This window comes from Dasypus novemcinctus, chromosome 8 (assembly GCF_030445035.2).
Source record: "Dasypus novemcinctus isolate mDasNov1 chromosome 8, mDasNov1.1.hap2, whole genome shotgun sequence".
NCBI lineage: Eukaryota > Metazoa > Chordata > Mammalia > Cingulata > Dasypodidae > Dasypus > Dasypus novemcinctus.
In genome coordinates, this window is record NC_080680.1 from 18237245 (window position 1) to 18263947 (window position 26703).

Genomic DNA, 26703 nt, shown 5'->3' on the forward strand with positions numbered 1-26703 from the left:
GCAATTTAATCTCATGAAGAAACAAACACCCTCAGCCCTCCACCGCACCCTCCAACTTCTCAGGAATGAATATGACTTTGGCCTCCTCTGGTGGCTCTCAGTTGCATGTTTTGCCAAGGCCTTTTCCCTTGAGAATGAAGTACACGGTGGCATTCCCACTTGTGGGACCAGTAACTTAGTTTTCCTTTGGCCTCTTCACCTCAGTGTCTCCATTCTCTCCTAAATGTTGCATATGTCACTCTCCTGGTGTGCAGATCCCCAAAGCAGCTCCATTGGACAATTATTACCCTTTCCTCCCTGTTTTGTAAGACAGCATCACCCTGCCTGACTTACTCTGAGGCCATCTTCAAACTTAATTTTGCCAAAATTCCATTTTTTTATGGACACTTTTATTCACACCTCCTCCTCTAAAACCTGTAACTGTGTAACTGAATGCTTTATGCTTCTGAAGATCCAGTAAAAGTAGATTGTCCACTCCACCTTCCCCTGCTAATGCCCACACCTGCATTTCATAGGCTATCTGTGCATTAAATATATAGTGAAAAACCTCCTCCAACTGTTTCTCTAAGAACTACCACAGCATAATTCTTGAGAACCAGCACTTTGCAACTTGGCTCCAGAACTTTCTACAGTTGAGGTCTCTCCTCTGGTTCATCAAATAACCCTTGAAATTTGTAATAGGTGACTTCTTCCAGGATCAAGGACTTTGAGAAATGGATTGAAGACACATGTCATGGAAAACACAGCTCCTGTTGCAGGGGTATGGATGTATGTCACACATTTAACATCAGGACTAGTTGAATAGTTTGCAGCCCATGGACTCAATTCTGTATGTATGGTCAGTTTTCAAATGACTACTTTCCTGGTCAACCTATTCTCTTATTATATTACTTTCACCAAGTTAGAGGCTGTGGCTTCAGAGAAAGATAAGTATCTAGGAATTATTACAATGAAATCCTGCTCCTTATTCTTTCTGAGATATATTTTTCCAGGTGTGCCCATCCAAAAAGGTGAACAAATCCTTACAGGCAGGCAGGTTTACAATGCATAAGTTTTTCTCCCTTCACATATTAGGATTTGTCTTCACCAGGAAGGTAGTGAATAGGTTTGGCCATGACAGGACAGAGGAGAGATGAAGTAAAGACTAGAAAGGACTGGCCGTGATGCAATCTGCAATCTGTTGTAATGCTCATAATCCAGTTGGACTGTGGCCTTTCTCCATCTGTTCTATTTTTTTTTAATTTTTAATTTAATTTTTATTTTATTTTTTGAATAATAAATTGTGTTTTTTTAAAAGGTACATAAACCACAAAAAAATGTTACATTAAAAAATATGAGAGGTTCCCACATACCCCACTTCCCATTTCCCCACTCCTACCACATCAAAAACCTCTTTCATCATTGTGGCCCATTCCTTACATTTGGTGAATACGTTTTGGAGCATTGCTGCACCACATGGATTATAGTTTACATTGTAGTTTACACTCTCCCCCTGTACATTCAGTGGGTTATAGCAGGATATATAATATCAAGCAACTGTCCTGCAATATCACTTAGGACAACTCCAAGTCCCGAAAATGCCACCGTATATCACCTCTACTTCCCTCTCCGTACCCTCAGCAACTACCTTGGCCACTTTCTCCAGATAATTGCTACAGTTTCTTCCCTTACTAGTCACAATAGTTCTATAGTAGCATACCAGTAAGTTCACTCTAATCCATATTTTATTCCTCCATCCTGTGGACTCTTGGTTGGTGATGTCCTCTCCACCTCTATATCAAGAGGGGGCTTAGATCCCACATGGTTGTTGGATGTGATTCTCCTGCTTGGAGTGGTAGGCACACTCAGTTCCCTAGTGTGGTGGCTGACCATCTTCACCTTCCTGTTAGCTGACCTGTGCATGTCCAACAAACTGGAGAGAAGATGCTGCAACTCTGCTCAGTCTCAGGGCCCAGCTGGCACATGGCCAGTTCAGAGATTGAACTCTCTTGGGTATACACCAAACTCAGAACCAACCACATATTCAGTAAAAGTGATAGAAGAGGCATCCGTACAAAGCTCACATCTGAGTCCAACACCATCACACTGAGGAACACAAATTACCAGGTAGGGCCCACTGACAAGGCAATGAACTTTAGAGCCAACCACCATGATCATAGAACCTATGTGTCCCCATATTCCTCAGGAGTACCATTACCTGGAGTTGTGTCTGCTTTGCCTATCTCTGGGATCCTCCTGGGGTGTGCATAAGCCCAACCCCTGTGATGACCTCCTGACTCTTTTTTGAAGACTCTTAACCATATAAGCTCATTTGTCTTTACCTTTTCCCCCTTTTATTCAAGGTACCTTTCTAGTTGCATCATCAACTAGTGATAGGTAGTAATCCCTCAGTACCAGGGAGGCTTATCCCCAGGAGTCATGTCTCTCGGAAGGTAATACATTTACATGCTGAGTTTGGTTTAGACAGTGGCCACATTTGAGCAAACAGGTGGTCTCAGGAGGTAACTCTTAGGCACCCTGCAGCTCTAGGCCTAGTTGAAATTTCAGGCACACAGGCTCATAAGCATAGTCATCAGTATCATGGGCTCAGCATTGGACCATCCTTCTTCATATTCTTTGTTGTTGCATTTGGGAGATTATTGCTGTTCCACTGGGGAATGTGACCGAGTTCCCCTGGCTAGGAACTCAGCACTCCCTCAGTTGTCATTTGTAACTGTAAGTACTATGAAAATATGACAATTCAGGTCTTCCCCAAAGGTAGGACTCTGCGGAATCTGAGTAACTCCTTTCCTCTGCTCCACCATATTGAAATCTCATCATAGATCAGGACACATATTCCTCTCCCTCATATACTCTCAGTCATTTTCATTAATGTGATCAAACACTTCTCATTGTGAGTCATCCTGGGAGGAGGAGGAGTAGTGATCACACTTTGACTGCCATCTGAACTCATACTTTAATTCTGTCATTTCCCCTGGTTACCTAAGACCATGGGGGTAGCCAATAGGAAGCCCCCTCAGCCCCACATACTGCTGTCCTCCCCACTACTGCACATTCCCTTGTTAAGGTCCCACAGCCAACCGTAACCACGGTACCTCCTGTTCCTGCTAGAAGGAGGGGGAGACTGAATTTTCTAATGTTAATTTAATCTTAGATTCCTGGCATACACCTAACTTGGTCTTAGTCTATAGTAATATTTTTAGATTAATGAATTTCCTAATAAAATTGTACTTAGAATTTCTTCTTAAGTGTGTTTGGGAGAGATTGGCCTACAATCCATTTGCTTCATTATCCATTTCAGGTCACCTATTCCATCTGTGCAAAAAAGGCGTCTAGAATTTTGATAGAGATTGCACTGGATTCATAGATTGTTTTAGGTGGTGTCAAGAACTTAACAATATTGGAGGTGGAGACAAGATGGCAGCTGAGTGAACTTCCCGGTTACTAGTTCCTGGGGGGAATCGGCTGGGAGGCGTCGGAGACTCTTTGGGACTGGGCTGTTTCGGGATTTTTCCTGGTCCGGAGGTGTCTGGACATTGATTTTGAGGGAAGGTAACAGAGAGGATCCGTCTGTGAAATATACACGGAGATCCCAGCTACGTGTGGAGGATTCCTTCCTTGGGTAGGTGGAGCCGAGGCAGCTAGCACCGCACTGAGCCCCGGCGGGCAGCAGCCAGGATAGCCTAGCTGGGCCGCAGTGGGCAGCGGGTGGGGGATCCGAGCCACGCCGCGGCAGGCGGCGGGCGGGAGAGCCAAGCCGCGCTGCGCCGCGGCGGGCGGTGGGCGGGGAAGCCGGGTCCGGCCGAGCCCAGCTGAGCCGCGGCGGGCGGGGGGGCCGGGCCCGGCTGAGCTCAGTCGAGCCCAGCCGTGCCGTGGCGGGCGGCGAGCGGGAGAGCCGAGTCGCGCTGTGCCGTGGCGGGTGGCGGGCAGGGAAGCCGGGCCGCGGCGGGCGAGGGAGCCGAGCCCAGATGAGCTCGGCCGAGCCCGGCCACGCCGCGCCGGGTGGGGAAGCCGAGCCCAGCCGAGCCCAGCCGAGCCCAGCCGAGCCACGGTGGGCGGCGGGCGGGGGACTGGAGCCCAGCCGAGCCCAGCCGAGCCTGGCAGCGGGGTTTCTGTTCTTTGTTTTTTGTTTTTTTTTTTTTATTTTTTATTTTTTATTTTTTGTTGTTGTTGTTCTTTTTTTTTTTTTTTAAATCCTCTCTTTCTTGTCCCCAATATTCTTCTTATACTGTTTTACCTTAACAATACAATAGGTCCTGCAGGAAATACCTCACATTTGCTGGGTTTCCTCACCCTCCACTGACTCATTTCTCTGTGAATAGATTTAGCCTATCTACACTATCCCCTTTCCCCTACAACTTGATATCCTCCACCATCTGCTATCTCTCCTATATTCCATCTCCCTTTCTTTGATCCACAAAGTGTCTAACTCTTAATTTCTAATACCTTTGTTTAGTTTTCCATCTGGTATTCGTCCCTGAAACTATTACCTTTCTTTTCTCTTTCCCTCTCTCACGAAAACAATAGCCTCTTAGTACGTACCACATTTCTCCCATATTCAGTCGTCTACCTCATTATAGGTACTTTCCTACTACTATAACTCTACACAATTTACATAATCTAACCTCCATCCTCCCAGAACTCATATTGTTGCTTTGTTAACATATATAACCAATACTACTTCACACTTTTTCCTTCCTTACACAATTGCCTTTCCCCAGCACTAATACTTTCCTTTAAAGTGAGCTTAACTAGCAATAAGAAATTGGAATAAGAAGAACAAAGTGACAAAGAGAAGATATAACACTTACGCAAAAAGAACAGCTAATTAATCTCCAAGACTAGACAAAGAAGCTAAGGAACTGATTAAACCTGTCAAGAAAAAATGTTGACAAGACAGCAACAAAAATCTACAAACCAAACCAGTAATCAGGAAAACATGGCTGAATCCAATGAACAAACTAAAAATCAGGAAGGGGGGCAGGACTTCGCACAAGCAATGAAAGATCTCAGAACATTTATCACCGACAAATTTGATGAAGTAATGAAAGAGGTTAACAGCGTGAAGACAACACTTGGAGGGGAAATTGCAGACATGCGCAAAAAAAAAACACATATGATGGAAATGAACACCACAATTCAAGAAATCAAAAATACACTTGCAGCAAATATCAGCAGACTAGAAGAGGCAGAGCAGAGAATCAGTGATGTGGAAGACAGTGCATTGAAAATCAAACAGATAGTAGAAGTGGTCAATAAAAAGGTAGAAAAAATCCAGATAGGACTTAGGGACCTGAATGATAACACAAAATGCTCAAATATACGTATTATAGGCATTCCAGAAGGAGAAGAGAAGGGAAAGGGGTCAGAAGGAGTGTTGCAGGAAATAATGAATGAAAACTTCCCAAATCTACTGAAAGAGACAGATGTACATATCCAAGAAGCACAGCGCACTCCACTGGTCATAAACCCCAACAGGCCCACCCCAAGACATATACTAGTCAAATTATCCAATGCTCAAGACAAAGAAAAAATTCTAAAAGCAGCAAGAGAAAAGAAAACCATCACATACAAGGGAAACTCCATAAGATTAAGTGCTGATTTCTCATCTGAAACGATGGAGGCAAGAAGACAGTGGTATGATATAGTCAAGGTACTAAAGGAAAAAAATTTCCAACCAAGAATACTCTATCCAGCTAAACTAGCATTCAAAAATGATGGAGAGTTCAAAATATTCACAGATAAACAGAAACTGAAAGAGTATATCAACAAGAAACCTCCCCTTCAAGAAATTCTTAAGGGAGTTCTGCAGGAAGAAAGGAAAAAACAGGACAGTCAGAGATGGAGGAGAGTGTAAAAGCAACAAGAAAGACAAAAATAGAAGGGGCAAATAAAATAATACAAACAAAATATAACAAACACAAATCCAACCAAAATATGGCTACCATAAATAACTCTCTAAACGTAATAACACTGAATGTCAACGGATTAAACTCACCTATCAAAAGATTCAGACTGGGACACTGGATAAGGAAATATGACCCATCTATATGCTGCCTACAAGAGACACATCTTAGACCCAGAGACTCATGGAGGTTGAAAGTGAATGGCTGGAAAACAATCATACAAGCAAACAACAACCAAAAAAAGGCAGAAGTAGCTATATTAATATCAGACAAAATAGACTTTAAATGCGAAACAATTGTGAGAGACAAAGAAGGATACTATATTTTAGTGAAAGGGACAATCTGTCAAGAAGTTCGAACAATCATAAATATTTATGCTCCTAACAAGGGCGCCTCTAAATATGTGAGGCAAATGCTGGAAAAACTAAGTGAAAGAATAGATGCATCTACAATTATAGTGGGGGATTTTAATACACCACTATCAACTCTGGACAGAACATCTCAAAAGAGAATCACTAAAGAAACAAAACATTTGAACAGTATATTAGAAGAGCTGGATCTAATAGACATATATAGATCATTACACCCAAACACAGCAGGATATACATTTTTCTCAAGCGCACATGGAACATTCTCCAAGATTGACCATATGCTAGGCCACAAAGAAAGGCTTAATGAATTCAGAAAGATCGAAATCATACAAAACAGTATCTCTGACCACAGTGGAGTCAAGCTGGAAATTTGCAAGGGACAGAGACCCAGACTTCACACGACAATTTTGAAATTAAACAGCACACTCTTAGAAAAACAGTGGGTCAAAGAGGAAATCTCAAAAGAAATCAATGACTACCTTGAAACAAATGATAATGATAACACAACATACCAAAATTTATGGGATGCAGCAAAAGCGGTACTGAGAGGGAAATTTATAGCCATAAATTCATATATCAAAAAAGAAGAAAGAGCAAAAATTGGAGAACTAACTGCACTTTTGACGGAATTAGAAAAACAACAACAAAGTAACCCAACAGGAAGAAGAAGGAAGGAAATAACAAAGATAAGAGCAGAACTAAATGAAATAGAAAATAAGAAAGCACTTGAAAAAATAAACAAGACCAAGAGCTGGTTTTTTGAGAAGATCAACAAAATTGACAAACCTTTAGCGAGACTAACAAAGAAAAAAAGAGAAAAGATGCAAATACACAAAATAAGAAATGAGAAAGGTGATATCACCACTGACCCCACAGAAATAAAGACTATCATAAGAGGATACTTTGAAAAACTATATTCCAACAAAAATGACAATTTAGAGGAAATGGACAAATTCCTAGAAATACATAAGCAGCCCATACTGATGAAAGAAGAAATTGATGATCTTAACAAACCAATCACAAGCAAAGAGATAGAATCAGTCATTAAAAATCTCCCAACTAAGAAGAGCCCAGGGCCAGACGGCTTCACAGGTGAATTCTACAAAACATTCCGGAAAGAACTAACACCAATCCTGCTGAAACTATTCCAAAAAATCGAAACAGATGGAACACTGCCTAATTCCTTCTATGATGCCAACATTACCCTAGTACCAAAGCCAAACAAAGACACCACAAGAAAGGAAAATTACAGACCAATTTCTCTAATGAACCTAGAATCAAAAATACTTAACAAAATACTTGCTAATCATATTCAACAACACATTAAACGAATTATACACCATGACCAAGTGGGATTTATTCCAGGTATGCAAGGATGTTTCAACATAAGAAAATCAATCAATGTAATACACCATATAAACAGATTGAGAGAAAAAAACCACATGATTATATCTATAGATGCAGAAAAGGCATTTGACAAAATACAGCACCCCTTCCTGATAAAAACACTCCAAAAGATCCAAATACAAGGAAACTTTTTGAACATGATAAAGAGTATATATGAAAAACCTAAAGCCAACATTGTTTACAATGGCGAAATCCTGAAATCCTTCCCTCTAAACTCAGGAACAAGACAAGGATGCCCATTGTCTCCGCTCCTATTTAACATTGTCTTGGAAGTACTTGCTCGAGCACTGAGACAAGAACCAGATATAAAAGGCATTCAAATTGTAAGGGAAGAAGTCAAAATTTCATTATTTGCAGATGACATGATCCTATATGTAGAAAACCCTGAGAGATCTACAACAAAGCTCCTAGAACTCATAAATGAGTTTAGCAAAGTCGCAGGTTATAAGATCAATGCACAAAAATCAGTAGCATTTCTGTACACCAATAATGAGCAAGATCAGGAGGAAATCAAGAAACAAATACCATTCACAATAGTAAATAAAAAAATCAAATACTTAGGAATAAATTTAACTAAAGAGGTAAAAAACTTATACATCGAGAACTATACAAGATTGTTCAAGGAAATCAAAGAAGACCTAAATAAATGGAAGAATATTCCCTGTTCATGGATAGGAAGACTGAATATTATTAAGATGTCTATCCTACAAAACTGATCTACACATTCAATGCAATCCCAATAAAAATCAACACAGCCTTCTTTAAGGAACTAGAAAAACTAACTATGAAATTTATTTGGAATAAAAAGAGGCCCCGAATAGCCAAAGACATATTGAAAAAGAAAAACGAAATAGGAGGAATCACACTTCCTGACTTCAAAACATACTACAAAGCTACAGTAGTGAAAACAGCATGGTACTGGCATAAGGAGAGACACACAGACCAATGGAATCGAATTGAAAGTTCAGATATAGAACCTCATGTATATAGCCATATAATATTCGATAAAGCCACCAAACCCTCTCAACTGGGAGAGAATGGCCTATTCAACAAATGGTGCCTGGAGAACTGGATAGCCATATGTAGAAGAATGAAAGAGGATTACCATCTCACACCTTATACAAAGATCAACTCAAGATGGATCAAAGACCTAAATATAAGAGCCAAGACCATAAAGACCTTAGAAAGCAGTGTAGGGAAACATCTACAGGACCTTGTAATAGGAAATGGCTTCATGAATATCACACCAAAAGCACGAGCAGCAAAAGAACAAATAGATAAATGGGACTACCTCAAAATTAAAGCCTTCTGCACCTCAAAGGAGTTTGTCAAGAAAGTAAAAAGGGAACCCACACAATGGGAGAAAATATTTGGCAACCATATATCTGATAAGAGACTTATAACTTGCATATATAAAGAACTCATATATCTCGAAAACAAAAAGATAACCCATTTAAAAAATGGGAAAAAGATTTAAACAGACACTTCTCCAAAGAAGAAATACAAATGGCTAAAAAGCACATGAAAAAATGCTCCAAATCTCTAGCAATCAGGGAAATGCAAATCAAAACTACAATGAGATACCATCTTACTCCCATAAGATTGGCAGCCATGAAAAAAACAGTAGAATACAAATGCTGGAGAGGATGTGAAGAAAGGGGAACACTCATCCATTGCTGATGGGAATGCAGAAGGATCCAACCATTCTGGAGGACAGTTTGGCAGTTTCTCAAAAAATTATCCATAGATTTGCCATATGACCCAGCAATACCACTGCTGGGTATATACCCATCAGATCTGAAAACAAGGACACAAACCGATATATGTACACCAATGTTCATAGCAGCATTGTTCACTATCGCCAAAAGTTGGAATCAATCCAAATGTCCATCAACAGATGAGTGGATCAATAAAATGTGGTATATACACACAATGGAATACTACTCAGCTGTAAGAACCAATACACTACAATCGCACGTGATAACATGGATGAACCTTGAGAATCTTATGTTGAGTGAAGCAACCCAGGCATTGAAGGACAAATACTATATGACCTCAATGATATGAAATAAGTTAACTGCCTCAGAGAGCTAGAGTCTGGAAAAGTGGCTTACTGGAAATCGGGGGGTGGAGGAAGGATGTGAGTTAATGTCTGCAGGGGTGGAATCTGTGATGAGCTGGCGGTAAGTATGAGCACAAAGAAGGGACAAAATGGGGGCAAGGGGTTACCTTCGGGTGGGGTTTTCTGGATTTGAGGGGGGCTGGGGATGGGAAGAGGGGTAATATGGTCCAAGAAATAGGTGGGAGGGAGGGGCAACATACAAACATGGGAGAGTGTCAGAAGTTCATTGAGAACTAAATGTTGAGTAAAACGTATCAAAGTATAAGTAGGAGGGTTACCTGGTTAGGACGCTCAGGGGGTATGGTCTGATGCGGCACGGACTCCGGAGGGAATGGCTGAAGGCTCATTTTGCCAAGGTGGGTTCTACCATTGGGTGGGGTGGCCCCATATCCTGGGGAAGACTAATGCCGTCGAATAGAGAGAGCTGTATCTCTCGTGAGAAAGGATGGCTCCCAGGGCATTAGATTGGCAGGCGTTGTGGGCCCTAAGGGGAGGGGAAAATGGATGTGCAATGGATGGAACAAAGGTAAATAAGGGGGCAAAAGAGGAGTTATGTGAGAGTACACGAGGATGAATATACAACAGCTAATATTACACCAAAAACATATAGGGGATGACAGACTAATAATGAAATCCATAAGACAAAACATAGGATAACTAAAAAATTTAGAAAACTGTACAACCTAAAGTATGGACCACATAGTAAGCACAAATGTTACCTTGTTTGAAAACTATAGTTTTGGAATCTGTACATCAGTTTCAGGAAATATGATATGAATAAGTTAAAAGATTATTGCTGTGCAAGGGAAAAGGTTTTATGGTGGATCTGGGGAAATACTGTATATTGTATATATGAATTTCGGTGATCTAAGACTCTTCTGAAGCTGACATTATGTTGGGATTCACTTTACGGGAAGTTTTGGATCACAGAGTGGTTCAACAATGGCAGCGGAGGAATACTGATATGGGATGTTATTGACAAGATATATATGGTTGACAGGGAGTTATACAGGGCATATGCCCAGGGTATATGGTAATGTTTATATATACTCATAGTGGAAACAATTAAAAACAACAGCTGGGGGGGTACTGGGCTCCTGGTTGGGGGGTCACTGTTGTGGGCCCTGGGAGAGCAGCGGCAATCCTCCAGGTGCAACGGGAAGAACCAGGAAGGAAGGAGGGCCCAACAGTGGGCTCTTGATACTAATGGCTACACTTTTGAGCCTATACACCTGCAATAAGAACAAGGCCTAGAGTAGCATTGTGCCTGGGGGTTTCCTCCTGACAGCCTTCATGTTACTCAAATGTGGCCACTCTCACAGCCAAACTCAGCGTGTAGATGTGATGCATTCCCCCCAGCGTGGGACACGACACCCGGGGATGAGCCTCCCTGGCACCGAGGGATCACTACCACATACCAGCTGAAGAAGCAACTAGAAAATGACCTTGAATTAAAGATTCAATGCAGAACAGCAGAATATACCTGTCTACATATAATAACTTCGGGAAGCAGTTTGACCTAATGTAAGGGGGAAATGGAAAGGAGAAATGAGATTATAAGGCTGTGAGTCTCTAAAAAAGAGTCTGGAGGTTGTCACAAGGAATACCCCTATGTACAACTGAACAGAGTCTAAGAGACAGATAAGGTAGATACAACCCCAGGTATTGGTCCTTTTGAGTCTGCGTGATGGAATTGGACTCAGAGGGGATCTCTTTTCACAAGACTTGCATGCTACTTTACTGGAATTGTAGTTGGTGCTGGGTTTGAGATATATGTAGGGGATTTGAATCTCTGGACTGATAATATGACACCCAGGCCCAGAGCCTCAACAGACTTCAGCTCCTACACTTTGATTTATTGGACTTACTCCACTCAGCTAACATGGAGTTGAAGAAGGTCAACCACCACAACATGGAGCCTAGAGTGTCTACAACTAGAAGCGGGAGGAGTGCATCCAGTACCCATGTGGAATCTAAGCCCTCACTTGACATAGGTTGTGCAATGGACACAACCAATCCAGTGTCCACAGAGAAAATGTGGAATGGGTGTGGGAACGGTAGCCATGGGGGCTGCTGGGTGTGGGGAACGGGAGGAAGAGATGAGATGTGGAGGCATTTTCGGGACGTGGAGTTGTCCTGGATAGTGCTTCACGGACAATTATGGGACACTGTAGATCCCCCCAGGGCCCACTGGATGGAACGTGAGAGAGTCTGGGCTATGATGTGGACCATTGACTATGGGGTGCAGTGATGCTCAGAGATGAACTTTACCAGGTGCAATGGATGTGTCATGATGATGGGAGAGAATGTTGCTGTGGGGGGAGTGGGGGGCGGGGGCGGTGGGGTTGAATGGGACCTCATATTTTTTTTAATGTAAATTTAAAAATAAATAAATAAATAATTAAAAAAAAAAAAACAGAACTTAACAATATTAAGTCTTCCAATCAATGCACATGGGAAGTTTTTCCAGTTATGTAGTTCTTCTTTAATATCTTCCAGGAATGTTTTATAGTTTTCAGGGTTCATGACATTCACTTCAGCTAAATTTATCATATGTATTTTACGGTTTTATTTGCTATTGTAAATGAACTGATTTCTGATTTCCAACTCATATTGTTCATTGCTGGTATGTAGAAACCCAATGATGTCTAAATGCTTATCTTTTATTGCTGAACTCGTTTACAAGTTGTCATAACTTTCTAGTGGATTCTTAGGGATTTTTTTATAAACAAAATTATGCCACCTGTGAATAGGGTTAACTTTATTTCTTCCTTTTTAATTAGCATATCTTTTATTTCCTTTTTTTTTTTTTTTTTGCATGATTGCTTTAGCTAAAACTTCCAGTAAAATATTGAATAGCACTGGTGAAAGTGGGCATCTTTGACTTGGTTTTAAATTAGGGAGAAAGCATTCAGTCTTTGCAAATATTTTGAACTCTCCATCATTTCTGAATGCCAGCTTTGCTGGATAGGGAATTCTTGCCTGAAATGTTTTTCTTTTAGCACCTTGACTATGTCATACCATTGCCTTCTTGTCTCCATGGTTTCAGGTGAAAAATCAGCACTTAATCTTATTGAGCTTCCCTTTTACATGATGGTTCTCTTTTCTCTTGCTGCTTTCAGTATTCTCTCTTTGTCTTGAGCATTCGACAATTTGACAAGTACGTGTGTTGGAGTAGACCTGTTAGAACTGATACTGTTTGAGGTGCACTGTGCTTCTTGGACATGCATGCCCATCTCCCCCAGTAGGGTTGGGAAGTTTTCAGCCATTATTTCCTCCAACACTCCTTCTGTCCCATTTCTTTTGTCTTCTCCCTCTGGGATGCCTATACTATGTATGTTTGTGTGTTTCGTGTTGTCATTCAAATTCTTAAGTCCCTGCTGAATTTTTTCTATCTTTTTATCTATCTGTTCTACTATCTGTTTGATTTCAGATGCACTGTCTTCCACATCACTGATTCTTTCCTCTGCCTGTTCAAATCTTTTATTATGTGCTTCCAGTATATTTTTTATTTCTTGAATAGTGCCATTCATCACCATCATATCCATTATCTTTTTATGTATGTTTACAATTTTTTTCAGTATGCTCTTCCAGTATTTTTTGAATATTCTTAATCACTTCCTTCACTTCATTAAGTTGATTCATGATATTTTCGTGGATATCTCTGATGAGTTGTTCCATGTTGCGCATCTCCCTGGTTTTTACTTTGTTTGTTAGACTGGGCCATGTCTTTCTATTTCTTAGTATGGGTTGTAAATTTTTTTTGGAATCTATGCATCTGTTTATCTTTATGGATTTATTCATTTCATTGGCGTCTCTCTCTATTCTGTGATTTTATTTTGCTTTTGTTTTTGTGTGTGTGGTAAGGTTTCACTTTGACCCTTCATTGCTCTTATTCTATTTTCTTGCTGTTGTCTATGTTCCCTTGAAAGAAAAGAAATTAGGACCAGACAAAAGGAAAGAGATAGGGAGAGAAAAAGAATAATAGTAATAATAATAGAAGAAGGCAGGAGAGGAACAGTACAAGATGCAGGAAATTGATAAATTAACACAAATAAGAAGCACAGAGAAATAAGATTAGAAAAAATGAAAGAAGAAACAAAATAAAGAAAAATATACAGAATGAATTAAAAGGCTGAAGGGTGAGAAGAGAGGACAAGAAAAGAGAAAATAGAGAAAGAAAAAAGTAAAAAAGAAAGGTAATAGAGAAAAAGCAAAAGAGAAAAAGAAATAACAAAAATTGTAGACCAAATAAAAGGTGGAATGAAAGAACAACAGAAAACAGAAAATATAAAGCTGAAGGAGAGAAAAGGAATAGTACAGGTAGAGTAAATCAGTAAACAAAATTTAAAAAGAATAAAAAAAATTAAGCAGAGGAAAAAAGGAAGGGGAAACACAACAAACAAGAAACAGGACAGCACTGAATCATTTTTAAAAGGAAACAGAAGGAACAAATTTAAAAACAAACAAACAAAAATAAACATGGAAAAACATCTTTTTCTCAGACCCCTAAGTATCTTTTCAGGCTGCTGATGTTCATCAATCACTTCCCCGTAGCCTGCCCTCGGCAAGGTTGGAACCGGCTTTAGTCAGTAAAATAAGGGAAAATTTTAAAAAGGAACTTTTTTTTATATATATGTAAGAGATCCGAGAAAAGCTAATACAAAGAGAATGTCTGTATTTTTTCGAGTCATCAAGTTTCAGCCAGATACCTGAATTCTCAAAGGAGAGGCAAGAATTGCACCAGGGACCTCACACGCGCTAGGCAGGAATTCTTGCACTGAGCTCTTCCTCCTCCCTAGGTTGATTAGCCTGTGGGAAGGCATTCACCACTTTCCCTCAGGCAGGTTAGATTCCCTGCAGATTCCCTGCAGTTCGCTGGAGCCCTCTGATCAGCCGCCTGCCTCTGCCTCTTCTCTAATGCAATTCCTCTCTGTACACATCTGGTTGGATGTGGCAACCTCCCTGAGGAGATCCCCCTCCCCTCTCCCAGTTGAGTCAGGGTCCCTTCCAAGATTCAAGCGGGGCCCAGCTGACTAAATTCACGGGAAAGAAATCGCTCTCCTTGCTCCCAGACCCTCTTCCTCACGGGTGAGCTGCCCTCACACTCCTCTTTGGAGCTGGGAGCCCGCGGCTCCACTAGGCACTTGGTCCTGAGGGCAGGGTACGTGGGCCGCTCCCAGCCACCGAGGCAAGCGACCCCCGATTTCCCCTGCCTTCCTTACCTGTGCAGGACCCTCCAGAGGGCTCAGAGCACCTTCCCCTTCTGTATATATCCAAAGGCGCTGGCAGGGAGGAAGAGCACTGCTCTGCCCTCAGGTTGATATAATCCGCCAGGAGTTTTGCTCTTGCTTAATATCCAGGCAGCCGGGAGGCCTAATAACTCACGATTACTTGTTTTGGCTTCTTCATCTCTCTGGCCCTCGCTCTCCTGGGAGATTAAAGCAGTGTCCTGCTTTGCTGTACCCCAAGGCAGGCTTCAAGGCAGCCCTGGCTCTTTCTCCATTGTTTTAGTGAGCTGAGCCTTATCTGCCTATCCCATCCGCCATGTTCCCTGTAAATGTGCATTCAGTCTTTACCATTGAGTATGTCTTATCCCAGAAGTTTCATATCTGCCCTTTATGATTCTGAGGATATTTCCTTCTATTTCTAGTTTTCTGTGTGTTTCATTCCAGAACGGTTGCTGGAGTTTGTCAAGTGCCTTTTTTGTGTCATTTCACGTGATCTTCCATTCTATTCATGTGATAGTTACAGTAATTAATATTCTTATGTAGAAACACCTTTGAATTACTGGGATAAATCCCACTTGGTTGTAGTGTATAATCTTTTAATGTGCTTTTGGATTTGGTTTGCTAGTATTTTGCTTAGGATTTTTGCATTTATATTCTTATGGAATATTGAGTATCATTCCATGCTATGGATGTACCACAGTTTGTTTAGTCATTTATCAGTTGAAGAATATCAAGGACTTTAGGAGTTTTAAATCTGGGCTATTATAATTTAAGTTTTCCTAAGTAATCATATAATACATATATTTGCATGCAAGGAAGTATTCTTGTCTCTGAGGAAAAATCCCAGGACTGCAATTGCTTGGTTTTTGGTTAGTGCATTTTTAGTGTTTTAAGGAATGTCACACTATTTTACAGATCATCCATACCATTTGACAGTCCAGACTGCCATCCATGATAAATCCAGTTTTTTTCCATCTGTGACAACATTGGGAATAATCGCTGTATTTTACTGTAGCCTTTCTAATAGGTATGTACCTCTATCTGTTATGATGTGATGACTAGCATTGTTGACATATTTTCTCGTGTTTATAGAGCATCTTTATTTCCTCTTTGGTGTAATGTCTCCTCATGTCTTATGCCCTTGTTGTTAATGGAATGTTTGATTATTTACAGTTGAGCTTTGAGAGTTCTTTACACAGTCTATCATTCATTCAGCAGATATGTGTTTGGCAAACATTTCTCCCAGTCTGGACCTTGTCATTTCATCTTCTTAACAAGATCTTCCACAAAGCAACACTTTTTGATTCTGGAGAAGTCCAGTTATGTAATTTGTATTTATGAATCGTGCTGTTAATGTCATATCTAAGAACATTTCACTGGATCCTATGTCCCAAAATTTTCTTCTAAAATATCTTCTGAACTATTTATATCTTGTATAGTGTAATAAAAGCTATGATCTGTACTGGTTACCTATTATACTATGATGATTCTCAGGTTCATGTTCTTAGTCTTTCATTCTTTTCCTTTTGCGCTCTGGCTATTAAATGGCTGTAGCACCTTCTGTTGAAAAAATATCTTTCTTCCATTGAAATGTGTTTATATCTTTCTCAAAAACTAGATATCTGTACTCATGCATGTTTATTTCTGGGTTTCCTATTCTTTCTATTCTGTTCCTTTGATTTATGTGTCTCTTTTCCAAAAACACGCAATCTTGGTGTAAGCAGTTATTTAGTATGCCTTGAGGTAGTGTATTTCCTCCCACTTTTTCGTTCTTTTTCAAATTTATTTTAATTCCTGCAGTTCTTTTAACTTTAATATGAGCTTTAGAAAACAGACTGTATTTACAGAGGCTCATGCTGGGAATTTCAAAGGAATTGTGTGTAACCCATATATATCACTTTGGAAGAAGATCACATCTTTTCTATGTTACTCTTCCAATCCATGATCAATAGATGTCTCTACAGTAAGTAAAGATACAACTGTCCGTATTTGCAGATAACATGGTCTGTTGAGAAAATTCCAGGAAATCTACACAAAACACCCTCAAGTAGTTAAGGAATTTGAACAGGTTGCAAGAGAGCAGAAAAAAAGGAGAAAAATAGTTTTCTCTACAATTGCAACAAACACATGAAAAAAAATTAAAATGCAATGCCATCTGTAATCCCTCATGAAAAAGAAAATAATTTTTAGATGTAAGTCTGATGAAACTAGTCCAAAATATTTGTTTACATCTTCCTTGATTTCTTTCAAAACTGTATTGTGGTTTACAGCATACAACTTTTGGACTAGTTTCACCTGCAGGCTCTTGTAATGGTGGCATCCCAGTCAAGGAGGTGGGCACAGGATCACAGGATACAAGCATCTCCCAGCCTTGGGTCCTGGAGGTCCTTGGGTAGTGTGAAGGCTCCTTGGATGCAGGGTCCCCAGTGAAGCTAATGTCAATTTGTAGGGCCAGGGGACTGGACCTTAGGTTCCCAGACTCCACCATGAGGAGCAGAGGCAGTTATGCCTCGTGGAGGAAGAGAGGTTAGGACCACCTCAGGGCATTAAAGTGACGATGATGACACCACTGTCAGCCTCCACTAAGCTCCCACTCTGTGCCAGGAACTGCACGAGGCCCTTTCTATACCTGACATGATTTTATTGGGATCTGGTAAGGTATTGTACTCATGTACAGAGTTGTAACCTGAGGCTCAGGGCTGAGGGTCCCATACTGAGGGACTGGCTTAGAATCATCAAAATGGAGCTCATGCTCAGATCTGTCTACTTAGTCCTCCCTCTTCACCCCCATGTTGTGTGTGCTCCAACTGGAGAGAAGATGAACCTGAGTCTCAGAAAGCGTGGGCTGGTCTGTGGCCCGGTCTGTGGCCCATGGGCAGGAGTAGCCAGAACTGATTCCACACAAGCAACTCATCCTGAGCTGCTGCCCTTGATCACAGGGGTGCTTCTTCTATCAGGTGGGTAGTGAAGCATGGGCACTGTGCCAGGCTCTGAGCAGGGAAACGAGGCCTGAGATCATCCTACTCCATACAGGAGGCACTGACTTCAGAGCTGCATCCTCAGCCCTAGGACCTGTGTCACTTCCTCTCATTTCCCAGGTCAGCCTAGCACTGGGTACCTGTCCACCCCCCACCAGTGTAATATCCTTGGTGAAGTGCAGTGTACAGTCTTTCCTCTAGTTCAGCCCAAACCCTGTCCCATGGGGAATAGCCAAAATTGAATTCCCAAGGTTTTGAGGGTTTCCAGGGACTCTGATAACACTCCCTACCCTACAGATTTACTGTCTTCTGAATTCATCCCACAGCTTGGCACTGACTACAGATCTCTGCAGTTTCCAGGATGAGAAGTCAAGTTCAGGAACCAGAAAGAGCCCTGTTTCCAGGAAATATTCAGAAATCCAAGTAAAAGAGGGAAAACCTTGAATAGTAACAGAAGTAGAATGTAGGATTCAAGATTGTCTAGTGTGGGGAAACTAATAGAAGGGAATGGGAGCCAGGATGGCTATGGGACTCATTGTAGGACTCTGCCAGGTAGGTTAGAACCAGAAATTTTCTTCAAATCATACTTTGGCAATAGAATTTGAATATACCTTGTTAGGACAATTTGTATATTCTACACCTCAACAGGCACTGGAGGACAGAGTCCGCCGTTGGGAGCCACTGCCACCAGGGGTTTTCTCCTGAGGGAAAAGATGGCACACATCACTGCTGAAGTGTTGTTTACCTTCCAGCTCTAGAATGGAGGGGGAAAATTTTGCTGTCTTTAGTGACCAAGGATAGTTAATTTATGGCTTGTCTCCTGATATTTTATGACCTCTTGTTTAATAAACTGCTTCTTTACAAAGCAGGCTCTGCACCTCAGTTGCTCATCTGTCAGTGGAAACAAGCCCGAGAGGGTTCAAGAGAATGCAAGCTCTTGGCCAGACTTCCCAAAGGCAGCCAACCTCCGAATTTGTGAGGGAGTCACTCTGTATTTTTTCTGGCTCCTGGACCTGTGTGTGGGAAGGCAATTGGTCTGAGATCTGGGAACAGAAGATCCAAGAGGAGGTCAAATCCCTGGATTTTCTGAGGAAATGTAACCTCTTCTACTAAATGACAGCTTCCTTCCACTATAGCCTTGCCCTGAGAGCTCTGGTCTTTTCTTCCTCTCTCTCTCAGCTCCTTAGTCCCCTTTGCTGAATCCTGCTGTTCTCACCCCACCTCTGAGTCTTGCTGTTCCTCAGCCCATGGTCTGGTAGAACTTGTTTCCGTTGCCTCTCCCCAGCTCTCCCTCCCTTGCCTGGGCCCTTCAGCAGGTGCCCTCCACTCTCTTGAGCCTCAGCCTCTTAGGCACACCTGCAACCAGAGTGCCACCAAAGGGCTATGTCCCAGCAGCTCGGCCTGAAGTTCAGCTCTCCAGTGGTAGTATTGTGGCCTTTGACCTTGTCCCTTCCTAAGTCCCCGGTAGCAGTGATGAGGCCCCCCCCGCCACGCTCTCACAGTGGTCCTCCAGCACCAGATTTAAGTGCATTTGACCACACCTTCAGCTCTCTGTCCTAAGGCCCAGGCTCATTAGCTATATCCAAATGCCAGTGACAGACCAAGCTATGGCTCTTGAGCCACAGCCTCCCTAGTGGTCCTCCACCACAGGCTCTGGAGCTCCTCCACCTTTAAATCCTGTCCAGGGGCCTGCTCCATCAGCCCATGTCCCCTCACAGCATGTCTAACCCCCAGGGCCCATGTGCCTCTGACTGCTAACTAAATGCCCGGCCCCTCCTCAGCCCAGGACTGGCCCCTGGCACTTGGCCACCGAGTCTGTACTGGTGGTCAGTCCCCCCTGGCCCCAGGGGTTTTACTGGTACAGAGGAGATTTTCCATGAAAAAGAGATTTTGTTTTGGTGAATCAGAAAATCTCGGGCAATTGATGAAAGAAGAGGGAACAGATGGGAGTCATTGGCCGTGCATGTTCTTAGGGACAGAGAAAATGGGGTCTCATTTCAAGAAAGGTGATGCCACTTCCCTTCCTCCCATATGGAAACAAAATTTTAAAAAGCAACTTCTTCATAAAAATTATGGAAAGAAAGGAAAGCAACTGTGTTCTATGAAAATGCACACAGTCTCCTAGAGGCCTTACCCAGGCCTGACCTATGGTTTGGGCCTGGCCAAGCACAGGATGAAGGGCAGACAGTGTTCAAGCCGGTAGAGTAAGATTCTGGGTTTCCTCAATAAACCTCTTGTTTACTCCCTCTTGTGTGTCCTGGGAAGGAGGGGGTTGGAGGCCCCTGACACTCCCACTCCCAGCTCCATCTCAGAAGGTATAACACCCAAGTGTACCAAAGACTTTCAGAAGAATCTGTCCAGGAAGGAAAGGGTGGGACCTGGGGACAAGTGTCTCCAGGATTTCTGAGGACCACTGGTTTCTCCCCACAGTGAGGAATGCGAGTCTTTGGGGGAAAGAACTGGCTACTCATGATGTTAGGTCATGGATCTCAATCTCCAATGGCTGCAGAGGCCAGATGAATCCTCTTCAGAGACCTGGACCCACCCTGGGGCACTGAGAACTGGGGAGGGAGCTCCAGCCAAAGTCAAGACAGAGCTTGCCCCTTCTAGTTCTGCCCTTTGTCTGCCCCTAAAGTTCTTTGTCTTTCCCTGTAAACCTCTGTAGTGGAGGCCATTAAAGATCCACCTGGATGCCTTCCCCTGTGCACCTCTGTGATTGTCAGCACTGCTGGTCCTCATGGCTGACCCCTTCCTGGAAGTCACATGGCCCTGGGAGCAGCCAGCAACCAGTGACCAATGGGAAGTGCCGAAGGCCCCTCTCTTGCTTCCAGGTGTCTCTGGTAAGATTCATGTTCTAGAGGTCTCTCCAGAACCTGGCTGAAGCTGCTGTCTGTTGAAACCCACCCTTGCTTTGTCTCTTCCCCTGACCTCTCCTGCTTCCCACCTTCCAGAGCATTCTCTCAATAAATCACATCTACAGGTATCCCCATCTAAGCTTTGCTTCTGATGAACCTCACCTATGGCAGTTGGTACTGGAGGTAGCCCTAGGAAGCAGAGTTCTAGGGGTGACTCAGTCAGCTGGCCGGGAGGTCTCCATCTCCAGTGTCAGATGGGGAATTGGGACTCCCCAGCATGCTTCAGCGCAGTGACTGCTAATGAGGAAGGGACACTAGCCAGTGCCATCCTTACACTGGAGGTGCAACATGTATGATGAGAGGCACAAGGCTTGGGTCACATACGACAGCTGCACAATCCCCCTAAGGCCCCTGTCCCCCTTCTAGACCCCACACCCATCCACCTGCCCTGTTGACCTACTTGCTCCCTGTCCTGGGCACACACACACCCTGCACAGCTGCCCACGGAGCCATGTGAACATGGACACGGGACCCACAACTCCCTAAAACGCGGACACTCAGACCACCTCTGATCTCCTTGCTTCCCGAATACACATATAACTTCTAACCTTCCACGAATATGTAATCACTGCACCCCAGATACGCAACTGTGACTGCCATGGGCTGAAATCCATGCAGCTACAAGCTGCACCTCCCCAAATATGCACGTGTGCTTTCTCATATACTCCACACTCCTTGGATCCACACCTGTAAGTGACACCATCAGACACTGAAAGTTCACACATACACACATGTGTGCATGCTACTACCTGCCAGAATCCAAATAAACAGAATCCTAAATCCCAAAAAACTCACTCAAACTTAAAATATTCATATACAATAAACTGTAAATATGCCACACGCCCAGATATACACAACTACTACAACTCCTATACACACACAAGTTGATTGAAGACACCACACCAGAAACTCTCATAGACAATGGCTGAAAGCCAGAAAGCCCTGATGTTCCCCCACACTCCCAATATACATAAAACCCACCAAATCTCTCCAGAAACATATCCTGAAGCAACAAAAAAACTCACACATTTAAGAATAAACACGCATAAATACCCTTCATTTTCCAAATACAAAACCCATTAGAGCCCCCATGCACAATTAAATTCTTCCACACACCTGATATAAACACAAATCCCCTTCTAGGTTTCAAACCCCTCAGACACTTCCCTTTATAAACAAAAATTCCATCACCTTTAAAACGTCCATATAGGGAAGTGGACTAGGCCCAATGGATAGGGCGTACGCCTACCAAATGGGAGGTCCGTGGTTCAAACCCTGGGCCTCCTTGACCCATGCGGAGCTGGCCCATGTGCAGTGCTGATGCACACAAGGAGTGCCATGGGTGTCCCCCATGTCAGGGAGTGCGCCCCGTAAGGAGAGCCGCCCAGCGCCAAAGAAAGTGCAGCCTGCCCAGGAGTGGTGCCGAACACATGGAGAGCTGACACAGCAAGATGATGCAAGAAAAAGAAACTCAGTCTCCTGGTGCTGCTGATAAGGATAGAAGCAGTCACAGAAGAACATGTAGCTAATGGACACAGAGAGCAGACAACTGGGGGTGGAGGGGGAAGGGGAGAGAAATAAATAACAAACAAACAAAAAAAGTGCATATATAGTCTTACACCCAAGGATCCAAATTCAATTCCTGAGAAATATACTCACACACCCTCTACTCACACACAAACACCCTAGGTATATTTGCAAGCACCCCACAAATGACCCAACCCCACATATGCATAGAACTGTTCCCACTCGCCCAGCAGCAGCACGTACCCCTGACCCGCAGCACTAGCATGACACCCAACTCACCACATTTCCTGATTACATTCACATCCCTCAGGGTCCCCCAGCTCAAGCACCCAGTGCCAGAATCTTCCACCCACAAATCCCCATACAGCCCCAAGCCCCACAGTTACCACGCACATATGAGACTCCCTGTGCCTGCTGGATATACATGGTAATAGTCAAATAGACAGAAGCCTGAAGAGTCTCAGTTGCTAGCTACCTACCTACCAGATCCCTGAAATATACACTCAGAATCTCTTGTCCAAAAAGATGTAAACCACACAAGTAACAAAAAATCACAATCTATAGTCTTTAATACAAAAACATAAGGTCCTGCAAAGCCCTGAGGAAACAAACATTTAAGTATTACAAATATCCTCATATCCCACAAAAAAACTGGAAATCTCATATAACCCCCCAAAATCAATTGCACAGACCCTCTGACAACACCCAAATACATTCAAGGCAAACTCACCTATTAATACTCAACACAGTTGCCTAATTCCAAATGTTACACATCCAGTCCCCTGTATCCTGTAAACACACACATACATATGATGCCCCAGGAGGTGAAGATAAACAGTAACATGCCTAAAAAGACACAGACACATCAACATTCTCCTAAATACTCACACATGATGCCCCTCTGTACCCCAAAATGCGCATGATAATCTTATACCCCCAAATACAAACTTGCAAAAACTACAACTTGAGAAACTATGCACAGAGTTCATTCTTCTGTCTAGAGAACAGGACCACCAAATAACCCCCAGCCACCCCTCTTTCTCCATGTTCCTCCATATCAAAAAAATAACCCATAGTTGGTGTATACTCAGGAGACTTCAATCTCTGGACTGTCTATGTGCCAGCTGGGCCCTGAGCCTCAGCAGAGTTGCAACTTCTACTCTCTGGTTCATTGGACTTACCCAGGTCAGCTATCAGGGACGTGAAGACGGTCAACCACCACACCACCACTCAGGGAACTGAGAGAGTCTACAGCTGCAAGTAGGAGAATTCCATCCATCAGCCATGTGGGATGTAAGTCCCCTCGATTTAGAGGTGGAGTGGATATCACCATTTCAGGGTCCTCAGGATGGAGGAATAAAATATGAATTAGACAGGATTTACTGGTATCCTAGTATAGAATTATTGTGGCTCTAACAATGGGAGTAATTATATCATTTATGTGGAGACAGTGGTCATGGGAGTTGCTGAAGGCAGGAAGAGGGAAAAAGAGGTGTGATATTGGGGCATTTTGGGGACTTGGAGTTGTCCCAAATGATATTGCAGGGACAGGTGCAGGACATTATATATCCTGCCATAACCCACTGAATGGACTGGGAGAGAATGTAATCTACCACATAAACTATAATCCATGGGCTCCAAAATGTACTCATCAAATACAATGAATGTACCACATTCATGTGGGAGGAGTGGGGGGTATGGGGAATGGGGTATATGGGAACCACCTATATATATATATGTATTTTATCCCCCTTGTGTCTTTTTATGTGCTGTCTGCTCTCAGTGTCCATTCACTGTATGTCCTTCTGTGTCTGTATTTATTTTTTATTTCCCCTCCCCCCTTGCAGCTTGCTTGTTTTCTGCTGTGTCCATTCACTGTGCACTCTTCTGCATTTTTGCTTGTCTCTCTTTTTTGTTGTGTCACCCTGCTGAGTCCGCACTCCATGATGCCTGTGGGCCGGGTGGTGCTCAGTGTGTGGGCGAGCCTGCCTTCACAAGGAGGCCCCAGGACGCAAACCCAAGGCCTCCCATATGGAAGATGGGAGCCCAACTGATTGAGCCACACAGCTGCTTCCCCTATATTTTTTAATGCAATATTTTGTGTGAGTTATGTATCATTGAAAAAAAAGGTAATACAAAAATTAAAAAGATTAAAAAATATTGCAAAAGAAAAAAAAAGGCTAGGTGCTATGAACAGATAATATGTGTGTTCTCAATATACATAGATCCAACTCACAGTTCAGTAAACCCATCACCCTACCTAGTCTCACATACATGTCTGTGTACACAGACATATTTCCATTATCTCACAATACACTCAATATGCATAGAAACACACACACGTTCCCAAAGTGGTTGACTGTGTTGCTGGGCAGAATAGTTGTTGTTCCTTTCTGCAGTGTCTCTGAAGAGAAAATACTATTAGCCACTCCCCGTTAAACCCTGCTATGGCCATTTCACTTGCATTGGTGCATGAACACCCACAAATTACTCTTGTCCAATCCTTAAATTCATGCATTAGAAAGGTAAACATAACTCTGTGAAATAACACACAACCCAGAGTTCAACCTGACCTCCCTACATTCTCCAAACCTGTAGAAACTTCCTACAAACTCCCTGATAGTCACATGAACTGCTCACAACGCTAGCACACACAGCTCACAGCCTGCAGGTGTGTAGAAATATATATATATATATATATATATATATATATATATATATATATATATATAATATATATATACACACACAAACCTCCAACCCTACCTGAAACATACATATACCATCGAAATTTTCATCCTATACACACAGCCATCCCCACCTCTTGAATTCACATGTACAAACTCAACTTACATACACAGAAACACCCACTTCCCCTAAACACATCTCCCACAACCCTGAAGACAAACTCACACACCCAGAATATATATAAATGGCTCTGAACTCAGAAAGAGATGAGTCTGGTGGACAGCGGGAGGGGCCACAGATCTCTCAGCCCTGAACACTTTGCTTCCCTAGGTGACGGGAATGTAGGTGGCAAACAGCCTGGCTGTCAGCCCCTGCAAGGTCTCGCCCTTTCCCAGGAAGGCTCATAATCCAGTGGTTGATGGAGGCAGGTGAGAAAGACCTGGACTACTTAATTCAACTGAGGAAAGAGTAGACTTTGTAGAGCCACAGTCCATCTGGGACAGCTGAGACAATTTTGAGGTCTATGGCAGAATTGATTTCTCTCTCTCTGTCCAATTCTGATTTATTTTTACTTTTCTATCTTTCACAGAGATTCTTTACTAACCAGCTTGTTCACTAACTTCTGTATCTCAGTCTGCATTTCAGAGAAGCCAAACAGACAACAATCACCCATTCCTTCATTCAACAATTATTCATGGAGCATCAACGACATGGTAAAGATGCCTCATGTGGGTCTTACACTGTAGAGCATTGAGCAGGCTATAAATAAATAGTAGTAGCCTGGATTCATGCACACACTGAATTTCTCAGATGTCCAGTCAGCAATGAGATTTAGTGCTGCTAATGTAATGACCTCTGCAGATAGCAATGGGGGGGGTGTAGCAGTTTGATTTTATTGATGAATTCACAAAAGAAATATTGGATTATGTTTGTAAACTGGTCTGTTCCTCTGGGCATATTAAAATATATTGGATTCAGAGGTTTACCTGATTAAGTAATCAAGTAAATCTATTGTGCCACTAGGGCATTGAGTCCCCACCCCTTGGTGGGTTGGGACTCCCAGATAAAAGGCATGACAAAGGACAGAGTTGGGGTTTTTAATTTTGCAGTTTTGATGTTGGAGTTTGATGCTGAAGTCTTAAGCTGGAGCACCAAGAAGTAAGCACATAGAAGAAAGAAAAGCAAGCCCCAGGAAGAGAGGAACCCTGAGCCTGGAAAGAAGCAAGCCCTAGGAAGAGAGGAATCCTGAGCCTGGAGAGAAGCAAGCCTTGGGAAGGGAGGAACCCAGGAAGACTGAACCCTGGCAGATGTTGACAGTCATCTTGCTCCAACACGTGGAAATACACTTTGGTAAGGGAAGTAACTTATGCTTTCTGGCCTGGTATCAGTAAGCTCCTACCCCAAATAAATACCTTTTATAAAAGCCAACAGACTTCAGGTATTTTGCATCAGCACCCTTTTGGCTGACTAATACAGGGGATAAAAATAAAGATGAGAGTTATCAAAAAACACTTACTGATTGAAAATGTAAGAGAAAATTAAATCACCAAGGAGAGTC

The 26703-nt window shown here is 42.6% G+C and overlaps 1 pseudogene; it reads right to left on the reverse strand.

Moving 5' to 3' along the window:
- Positions 1–315: 315 nt before the first annotated feature.
- Positions 316–2953, reverse strand: LOC101422936 (gamma-adducin pseudogene; annotated as a pseudogene).
- Positions 2954–26703: the final 23750 nt, after the last annotated feature.